Source organism: Rattus norvegicus, chromosome 3, assembly GCF_021556685.1.
Source record: "Rattus norvegicus strain SHRSP/BbbUtx chromosome 3, alternate assembly SHRSP_T2T, whole genome shotgun sequence".
NCBI classification, from domain to species: Eukaryota; Metazoa; Chordata; class Mammalia; order Rodentia; family Muridae; genus Rattus; species Rattus norvegicus.
The window spans coordinates 817,338-828,639 of record NC_141536.1 but is presented as its reverse complement, the minus strand read 5'-3'; the positions used below and the strand labels follow the sequence as shown (position 1 = coordinate 828,639).

The window sequence follows — 11,302 nt, the reverse complement described above, 5'->3', positions numbered from 1 at the left end:
TATTGATCCCAGAAGTTCAACCAGGCAGACAGCGGTTATACTTGACAGATGATGTTCCACAGCACAACTTAGGTATTTCAAATGGACAAGAAGTTAGTATTAGAGCAGTGTCTCCGGATGAAGTCTGAGTGGGGCTTCCTCTCCAGTACTTTGAGGTCGACAGATGGATCTAGAGAATTCACTACTGTGGAAAATGAAGACTTGGGTTGGATGGGGAAGGGAGGCCGGGGCCTTGGTGACTAATTGCTGTAACACAGTTCTTCTGGTGGCTGTGGCAGCTTCATGTTCTCTTTTGAAATCATCAAGTGCCTCAGTTCCTGCAGGATGACTTTGATGCTGTGGGAATTCTGCCACTTTTCCAGCACTGCCATGGCTCGTGGATCCACCACTCCATTGGAACTGCTCAAGCCGTTCATATTGACTCTTGTTACAAATCTCACAGACTGGGATGCTTCTCGATACTTAGGCACACGCTCTATCTTAAGGCGGTATGTTCGGTTTTAATAAATTGTTTGTGGAGGCCCAATTAACATGCCTATCCATCTTGTGAGTGTCATGTCTTCATCCTCCTCCAGACCCTAGCTAACTGTGCTGTCACCTACTCCTTTCTGGCCTTCTTCCAGCTCTTCCAACAGTCGGAAATTTCGAAGGACTTTACTCCCGAGCCTGTGGTGGCTGCCATCTTGCATCGCTATCGCTCGAAGTCAGTCCTTCCTTTCTTCCTCTACCCCTACGTCCCTTGCTCCTTCTCTCTCTCTCTCTCTCTCTCTCTCTCTCTCTCTCTCTCTCTCTCTCTCCCACAGGGTCTCATAAATCCCAGACTTGCCTGAAGCTCACTATATATCCAGTGATGACTTTTAATGTCTGATATTCACCAATAAATTATAGATACAAACAACCATGCCTGATCTTTTACAGTTTTGGAACTCATCCAAGGGTATCTTCCATACTGGCATGTAGCCTGTCAAATGAACAACTTACCAAATCTCTCCCTGTTTCTTCTTTGTTCCCTCCCTCCCTCCCTTTCTTCCTTCCTTCCTTCCTTCCTTCCTTCCTTCCTTCCTTCCTTCCTTCCATGCTTTCTTCTTTCCCTTTTTTTATTTTCCTTCTGTGATTTCTGCTCATGCATTTTCTTTTCATTTTGATTTTGAAGTTAAAAGCTATTACTGATGTTTTCACTTCTTGAAACCAGAAAGCATGAGCTGTAGAGCATTTAGACTTTCATATGTAGAAATCATTGTGTACCTATAGCAAAAACTATATACATTAAAGGTGGCAGAAGCATTATTGTCTCAAAGTACTGGCTCTGTTCTTCAATTATTATTATAAAGTTTTATTGTTATTAATAGTCCATATAACTAATATGTATACTATGAACATCTGCATTTTGAAAATGACAAAGGGTTATAAATTACATTTTCAATGTAGTAACACAGAAATAAGCATTTTTCTAATATTCTCATTCTAGAGCTAATATTTTATCTATCATGCAAATGTATTTTAGAGAAATTCATTAAGGATCCTCCTCTTGCTTAATTGTAGGTGACATTATCAAAACTTCTGAGAAAAAAGGAATACTAATGTGATTGTACTTAGTATCTTAAAGTTGAAATTGGTAAAAAACATAACACTAGGATGAATTTTTTTACAACTTGTGATTTCATTGAATAGGCATGAGATTAGACATGGCTTGTGTCATTCTTAGAAGTTCTTACAAGAAAGTAACAGGAGAATTCTTTCAGAGCTTCAGTGATTCATGTCATTATTTGAAAAAGATGCTTATCAGTTTTATCTGAGTTTACTGTCTAGGTATGGTGTTTCCAGGATGTTTGCATCTTATTATAAGAAGTCACAGAGAGCAAGGTGACAAAGAAATTTTATTCAAAAGCAAAGTGAGAAACACTGGTATTCAGTGTAGCCTTAATTTGTGGACTTCCTGAGAAGGAGGAATTGCTTACTCAGAGTTCAGTGTGGATATTTCTGTTTTGATTGACGTTTTTTGATTAAGTAAGCCTTAATTTACTGTGAACATCAGTTTCCATGATGCATTTGATTCAACCAAATGCATATTCAATTATCACTAGGTATATGACATTAAACAGGATGTTTCCTTTGAAAGTTTTTCCAGAGGATTCAATACGACTTACTGAGTATATATTCTAAACTGGCTCAGGCCAGTTGAAACAGACTTCTCCCTCCAGTATGTGGATATGCTCTTGAATACTTTTGAATGGAAGTTGATCATGAAAGAGAAGTTAATAAATAATGTTATGTGCAAGGAGTCTCAGTCCATTGTTTGATATGTATACAGCTTCATGCAGGTGAGATGAGGTGAGCAACTTCATTGTTAGGTATATTTCTAGAAGGTAGATTTTTATGCAGCCTAAGTCAAGTGAAGTCCCAAGTTGAAGTGCTTTGCCCATACCTATATGACTCACTCAAGCAATTTTAGTGCTTTTGCTTGTATCGTTACTTAGGCTCAGTACAGCTACCTGCTTCTTTGATGTTTGCTCACACTCAGCTCAGTCAGTGACTGCATCTCAGTAGCTACTTGACTTATTTGGCTCTTGTTCTTTGTCTTCCAATTTAATGGTATCTTCTTCAAGGATCAAACAATTTGGTCATTTTACGAATATTAATAAAACTAGTCATAAGCCCTTATCAAATGATATCCAAGTCTCCTATGCTGACATAAAATGGAACTGTCACTCCAGAGGCTTGCTGAGCTTCACTATGAACTTCTAACTTCATGATGAGTAAATAACCTTCATCAATTGCTTATAAGAAATTCATTTAAATTTTGACAATTATGTTGGGCCAGCAAAAGGGAAAAAGGACTTGCAGAACAAGCTTAACACCCTCACTTTAATCATAGGAATCCATAGATAATGACCCATTACAGAAATTGGCCATCTGGCCTATACACATGCTGTGGAATCAGAAGACCTACGTGAACACACACACATGCAGCACACACACGCGCGCACACACACACACACACACACACACACACACACACACCAAAAAATAATAAACTAATTTTTTTTAATTTTCTAATATTAATATGTCATGCCCTTACTTTATTCTGACAACTGATTTATTTCACATATGTGGATCCATGGTTTACAAAATAGTATTCATGATCAATGGCAATTATAAAGGTCAAGAGGACATTTTCATGAGTTCAAGGTTATAAATTATTAATTTAATATTCCTCAGTACATGACCACCAAGAATTAGTGTGTGATATGGTGTGTGTGTGTGTGTGTGTGTCAGTCTGTCTGTCTGTCTGTCTGTCTGTGTGTTCATGCCTATGTGTTCAAGCAGAAGACAGAGAAAGTAAATAGTATCCTCTTTTATGATTTTCTACACAATTTTCTCAATTCAAAGCCTTTCACTTATACTGATGCTATCTTGCTGTGCACAAGCTCCAGAAATTCTTTCTCTGTCATCATAGCACTGGGGTTATAGCTGTATACAACCATGACTGTTTTAAAGTGTGGGCACAGAAATTTGAATTCTCTTCTTTCTGCAGCAAATTCATTCCCACACTAGGTTATCTCTTATCATCACTTCTGAGTAATTCTGAAGACTGTTGTTTTCATTCTCTGTAAATTTGGTAAATTATATTTACAGTCAGGATTTGGAATTTCTATGGTCTGATAATAAAACCTGCCCCATGTCATCTAAGAGCTTTTAGAATGTGGCATTGCTATTTACTTTTCATAATTTCAAATGTCTCCTCCTAAACGGAAATCAATGTGTTTTGATAATCATAATTTAGAATGTTTCCAACTGATTTAAAATGTTACTTCAAATTGTTAATTCACTCCTTTTTTTTGTATCATGACATGATTTGGGCTTCTGGAAATATTAAGTTCAAGCAGAAATAAAAGTTTAGACATACTGTATCTACACAGCTAAGGCTTAAGCAGCCTACAAGCATTTCTCTAACTGACATGTTTACAAAGGTGTCCTGTGAAAAAATAAACTAAAAAGTCAGATATTTTGCTAGTTCAACACTCTGGGTACAAGTAGTTGAAATGACTGCTCTTCTCTGCCAGACTGAGCATTTCGCTTTCCTCCCGATGCACTGCAGTGTCAGCAATCAATGTTGTCTCTTTTCTCTTGATCCATCTGACTAACTCCAGATACCTGATCTAACTGAAGCAGTGATTTGAAATATTGCTGCATTCACTGGCCATTTCAGTATAGAAAGAACTGGAAATGATATCTAAAAGGACAAGACTCCAACTGAGCAATGCATACTCTAGCTAATGCTGCAAGGTAACATGGTGATCAACATAGTTGGTTACTGACAGACCTGTATTTCATCTGTGGATGTCTGAAAGATATAACACTGTGAAAACCTACATATTCTTAGAGATGTAACATTCCTCCTCTGTTCACTGTGAGGATAAAATTAAATTGATCATGCAATAGTCTTAGTGGGAACTATGTCAAACTAATAACTATACATGATAGGAATTGTTATTTGGACTCTCTTCTTGGTGCTGTTCTTTCAAAGCAAGTCTGTTATCAATTAGTATTCAAAATATAACTGAAAAGAATGCCTCTACTGCAAACAGTTGCTTTTCTAAAACCTAATAGAATACATATTCTATGAAACTCCACATGACTTTTCCTCCTCCTCTTCCTCCTCTTCCTCCTCCTCCCCTCATCTTCTTTTTCTCCTCCTCCTCCTCCTTCTTCTTCATTCTTCCTCTTCTTGCCTCCCTCCTCCTCTCCTCCTCTTCTTCCTCTCTCTCTCTCTCTCTCTCTCTCTCTCTCTCTCTCTCTCTTTCACACACACACACACACACACACACACACACACACTTTCCCTTTCTTAGAAGATCTAGGGTAAGGCAAGCCTCAAACTACTTATGAATGATATAATCTTATCCTGAGTCCTGGGATGAACAGCTCAAGTCATTATATCTGGCTAAGTTATAGAAGAATGTATATCACTGCCTTGTACATGCTAGGGATGCATTGTTCTGAAGTTTATCTCCAGCTCCCATCCACTTCCTAAAGCACAACATTTTCTAGCTTTAAATTGTTGAGGCAGCATTTCATGAACATTATGTTGGTTTTAATTTTACTGTGTAATTGAAAATGACCTTGAATATCTGTTCTTTGCGCCCCTACTTCTCGAATTCTGGAAGTACAGCTGTGTGCTGCCACACTGTTTTTTCTTTCTTTCTTGTCAGAAAAATAGTAATGAACAATTCATCTAATGTACAAGACATGTGGAGGGGAGCTGTGACTCAAGATATTTGAGACACACAAACACACACACACACATATTTATATCACAGCTCTGTCTATTTGTTCAATTTTCACAGGTAAAGACACTGTGTGTCATGTACAAAATCCCCATGCAAATTAATTTTAGCTAACAAACCAGTCAAGCATTTTGCTCCTTCCCTTTCTTATTTGTTTGGCATGCTAATCACTGTACCACACGTCCTTGACAACTGTTTTGTCTTGCAAATTTACAGATGCACAGTCAGTGTAATGGCAGTTGTCCAGGAGAGATTTTGCTAAAGTGCGTGTTGTTTTGTTATACCCAGGTTCCTTTAATTAAAATCTCAGACCTATGATGTTTCCTTATGGAAAATTGCACTTGGTTTACACTGAAAATACTATCTTTTAGGAATATTAATTATTGATGCTGAAAAGATGGTTTAGTCAACAAAGGGCTTGCCACACTACATCAAGACCTGAGTTTGAGCACCAGAAACCATGTGCTGCAGCTTGCTTTCTATTACTAGGATAAAACATCATAACCAATTACAACTTAATACAGAAACACTTTGTCTTAAGATTAGATCATCATAAGGGAAAGTGAAGGCAGAAACTTGAAGAGAGGAACTAAAGCTGCCAGGAAGTAACACTGCTTAATTATTTGTTATCCATGGCATTCTCAGCCTGCTATCTTCTACAACCCAAAACAAACTGCCAAGGTGAGGCCCCACAATATTCCTAACTCCAATACTCATTCTTTATAAGGAAAAGGCCCCGGAACCAGTCTTTTGGGAACATTTTTGTCAGAAGCCATAGTAGGAGGTATGCTTCAGATTATAATCTGCAACAGTTTTGCTTTATAGGGAAAGCCCAAGAGAATTCATTTTAGGAAAGATTCCTGATATTAATGTATGTTATTATTAAACATATATAGCAATCATTAGGTACTAGACCACCCCTTTTGAGCAGATAGTTGCAGATCTATGAAGATGCACTCTCTTGCAGTGATGCTATATAGACAAATAGATGACTTCTTAATTCTTAAGGATGATCCTAGAAGAATTACTGAAATATCAGTGATTATTAAGCTCTCTTAATAGTAGTACTGCTAGTAGATCCCTTTCCGATAGTCAAAACTGCAATGAGAATTCTGTCAGTCTCCCATGTGTCACCAAGTAATTGACTCTTACACAGTAACCACACTTTCTATTACTCAGAACACATTCCAAGAGATTGTAAAAACAATTAACTAAGGTCACAGGAAGGAAATTAACAGTTTATTATAGGTAAAAGAAGATAAAATATTGTCTGGGTTAATCTATACAAAACTTCACTAATAGCTTAGTTATGGTTTTCAACTCTCTATGAACCTATGAAGATGTGACAGGTGGTGGATGTTTAACTAGATAATTACTCCTAATGGCTATGCATGTAATCACTCTCAGTTGTAAACTTCTATGTCATTTATGATTTGCTTTTATGTGTGAATGTGTGATGAACTTTTTAACATGTGATCATGTATTCTGAAAGTTGTATAAGTACTGAGGACAAAAAGATGAGAAAGAGAATTTTTCCCTTTTCCCATTCAGGATCTTTCTGCTTTTCCCCTTAGATAGCTTTCATAAGAAATGTTTTGCAACTTAGTAATAAATATTATAATCACTTCTCAAAGTACCCCCCTTTTCCTGTAACTTCTGACTAGCTGGTGGGAAGTTCGATCTGTGCAGTTCCTGCTGAGATAGCACAAAGTCTACTTACTTAATCTTTGCTGTTTTAGGAAGAGGTGTTAAGTGCCAGAAACTTGCAGTTTCTAGGCAGTTCAGCTACAATAGCAAGGTAATTTAGTCTCAGATAAGTAAATTTTTTTATTATTACACAGCAACCCTAAATATGTCATAAGACAAAGTCTTATCCCTGTATCTTGTAAGAAACAGTCGTATCCTCTCCCGATGCTCTTCCCCTTCTCTGCCTTATGAAAAACTGACAAGAAAGAAGACCCTGCCAAAGCTGGCACTGGGCACATTTTTTTTCAATTGAAGATTCCTCTTCCCAGATGACCCTAGTTTGTTTCAAGTTGACAAAAGAAAGTAGTCAAGCAGTATGCAATGTAAAAAGGAGGACAACTAAAAAATTTCTAATTCTACCAGTGAGAAAATAAGGAAGTTAAGCAGAAATAGCTCTTGTGTGGTAGGAATAGTCAGTTTAACCAATTTTCAAGATATAGCTTCTGTTATGAAAACTTATCTCAAGAAGAAGATATTTAAAGGAGATAAAGAGGAACATTAATAAGAGGATTAGAGGGGGACAGGGATGAGGTGGTAGGCTATTATAGGGACTACTGTGACAGACAAGTAACTATAAACACCCCTTGAATATACATTTGGGACACTACCACTGTAGAACCTTCCTAAGCTAGACACACACACACACACACACACACACACACACACACACACACACACACACATTATATGAAAGGAATATAGATGGAGTCATCAAAGATGAAGTTCTAAATAGATATCATATGTCACCATGTAAAACATTCGGCCAGGAATGCCTTGCATATTCTTAAATCATTGATGAAAGACGATACCATAGATCACCCCTCCCATCACAGGGCATTCTTCTGGGTATTATTTACTCTCTATAACAGGATAATAAATGTATAGTGCTGAGGATAACATACAATGTCAAACATGGAGAAGGAGAGCCAGAGCCCAGATAGATGTTTCATTCCTATTGACCAGTGTTTATGATGCTGGAAGGGAAAAATATTTAGATAAAAGCCCTATAATCTATAACCGTCAGTTGGTTAAAAAAATGTATTCATTTAATAGTGGTATAAATGTGTGAATAAACAACCTCTTTTCTTTTACATTGTATTTGAGCCCCACTCTGTGAGACAGAATTCATATCTGACACTGATAAAGTAGCCACAAACCTGAGAATATATATATGTATATGTATATATGTATATATATGTGTATATACATGTATATGTATATATGTATGTATATCTATATTTATATATGTGTGTGTTTGTGTGTGTGTAAGTGTGTGTATTTTCACATACATTTAGAGAAAAGCAATAATTTTATTGTTCTAAAGGAACATAGCAATAAAATGAATGGCTCCTGCTAATGTACTGTTGTTATACGTGTAGATCTGTGCCATGTACAGTCTTCGTAAGAGAAGCTTTCTTCCAGTTGAAGGGAACTAATATAGAGTTCGGATAGTGATGGAATTTTGAGCTCTCTATCATAAGTGAGATTTTTTTTTATCATACCCCTTACCTAAAGTGTCAGGCATCTGTATGGAAGAGGAGGCAGAAAGAATGAAAGAGCCAGAGGTAGGTGATGACTTCAAAGAAGCCGTATTTTCAAAACACAATCATACAGATACACATATGAAGTCATAGGAACTCTGACAGCTTGCACAAGTTCTGCACAAGCTCAAACCAGATTAAAAAGCTAGCACTGAGAAGGAAACATATATACAAAGTCTCATCCCCAGCAAGAAGGTGTTGGTGATTGAAACTTGCTGACAAAGTGAAAACCGATTTTCTCCAAAGGAGTATCATATTAAACCAATTTCACTCACTAGAAAGGAAAAAAAAAACATGCCCTGGAGTGTTGGGCAGCACATTATTGACTCTACAATTTTTTGTGTGTCTCTGTGTATACCTTGTCTCATTTTGTTTCTTTGGGTATTATTTTGTCTTATTACTTTTGTGTTTATTTTTAGTTGATTTTCGGGTAGGCTTTATATTCTTAAGAAAGGGAAAGATAGAGTTCTAGAAAAAGCATAAACACGGATTTGTAGATAGGTTTGGAGTATTTGTGTAGATTTCAATGAGAAGAAAAAATGTAACCAAAATGTATTTTCTGTAATTTTATTTTTTTAATTAAAGAAGTAAAACTTTAAATAGATAAATAACAAATAAGGTAGGAAAGAAATGAGGAAGACTTTGGATGGCAACCTCTAGTTTCTACAGTCACCTATACCAAAAGGAATGCACACTAAGTAAACACTAAGTTTCTACAAATAACAGTGGATAATAAAAACACTACACTCACAAAAGTAGAAAAAAATAGGGTTTATCAAGTAACATAGAGAAAGTATCATTGTATTGCCATAAAAATTTACCTAAAAATATGATTGTTTAATCTTGTATGTTTTAGAAAAGTTAGAAGGCATAAAAGGTTTGACTTTTCAGGCCTTTTTTGGTTTTAGAAAAGAGTTTAATTTAAGAAACACGTCTATCTGCCGGATGGTTTTTATATTGGAAGCACAAATTCTTATTTTATTCTTTTCATGGCTTTTTATACACATCACGGTGATTAATTTTGTTGTCAACTTGACAGGACCTAAAATCACCTAGGAGACAAACTTAAGGAAATATCTGTAATGTGGATTCTGAATTTAATTGATTAATGGGGAAAGATTCCACCTATGTATAGGCAACATCGGCATTCACCTCTTTCTACTTGCTGACAATAGAGGGTGGGTTACTAGCTGTGTATTATTACTTCTCCTGTGCAGTGCATCATGAACTCTAATCTCAAATAAGCCATTTATTTGTTAAGTAGTCTTTTTCAGATATTTTGGCATAAGAACAGGCAAAGGAAAAAAGATATTTCATCTGTAATTTGTCATTATTGTACAGGTAGGATGTTAGAAAGAAACATGGTCCTTTGTCCTCATGTCCAATGATAGTGGCAAGCTGGATCCTTAGATAATCCCAATTTGGTCCTAACAAATATTCCTTGGCCCTAAGGTAAAAACTATCTTTAATCTATTTCTAGATTATATTTGATATTAAAAACTATATTGGGCCCACAGATAAGTTTACATACATCTATTTCTCGCCCTTGGTTTTATCTTCTCTGTAAAGTATGACATGGCTATGTCTGAAAATATGTTTCCTCTTTATGTAGTAGAATCTTTAAATAGAAGAACCTAGCTTTATGATAATACATACTGCTCTTCTTTTTTTTTAATCTTTATTAATTTGAGTACTTCTTATTTACATTTCTGTTGTTATTCCCTTTACTGGTTTCTGGGTCCAAATCCCCCTAATCCCTCCCCTCCCCTTCTATATGGGCTTCGCCTCCCCATCCTCCCCCCAGTATCACCCTCCACCCAACAATCATGTTCACTAGGTGTTCGGTCTTGGCAGGACCAAAGGCTTCCCCTTCCACTGGTGCTCTTAATAGGCTATTCATTGCTACCTATGAGGTTGGAGCCCAGGGCTAATTCATGTATAGTCTTTGGGTAATGGCTTAGTCCCTGGAAGCTCTGGTTGGTTGACATTGTTGTTCATATGGGGTCTCGAGCCCCTTCAAGCTCTTCCAGTCCTTTCTCTGATTCCTTCAACGGGGGTCTTGTTCTCAGTTCAGTGGTTTGGTGCTGGCATTCACCTATGTATTTGCTGTATTCTGAGTGTGTCTCTCAGGAGAGATATACATCCGGTTCCTGTTGGCCTGCACTTCTTTGCTTCATCCATCTTATCTAGTTTGGTGGCTGTATATGTATGGGCTACATGTGGGGCAGACACTGAATGGGTGTTCCTTCTGCCTCTGTTCTAAACTTTGCCTCCTATTCCCTGCCAAGGGTATTCTTGTTCCCCCTTTAAAGAAGGAGTAAACACATACTGCTCTTATTTTGTGTGTGTGTGTGTGTGTGTGTGTGTGTGTGTGTGTGTGTGTATGTGTGTGTGTGTGTGAGTGTGTGATATACATGATATTGTATGGGTATGTTTGCTGACAGAGGACAGAGGAAGACATAATGCATCTTTCTCTACCACTCTTCCTTTTTCCCATGATATAGGGATACTCTCTCCCAACATTTACAGACATATTAATAAATCTTTTTCCATAGCTACTCAATTTGAACACATTACTTGTATGGGAATTTCCCTTAATTAATTGATAGACTAATAAAGATGAAAAGAAGCCAATCATTGAATGAGAAGGAGGAGGTGAGTCTTCCGGGTCCTAGAGAGGAAAAGGGGACTAAGGAAGAAGAAACAGGCTTTATACTGGGAGGCAAG

The 11,302-nt window shown here is 37.0% G+C and overlaps 1 pseudogene; it reads right to left on the bottom strand.

Moving 5' to 3' along the window:
- Positions 1 to 239: 239 nt before the first annotated feature.
- LOC148006386 (ubiquitin-conjugating enzyme E2 variant 1 pseudogene) lies at positions 240 to 689 on the bottom strand (annotated as a pseudogene).
- Positions 690 to 11,302: the final 10,613 nt, after the last annotated feature.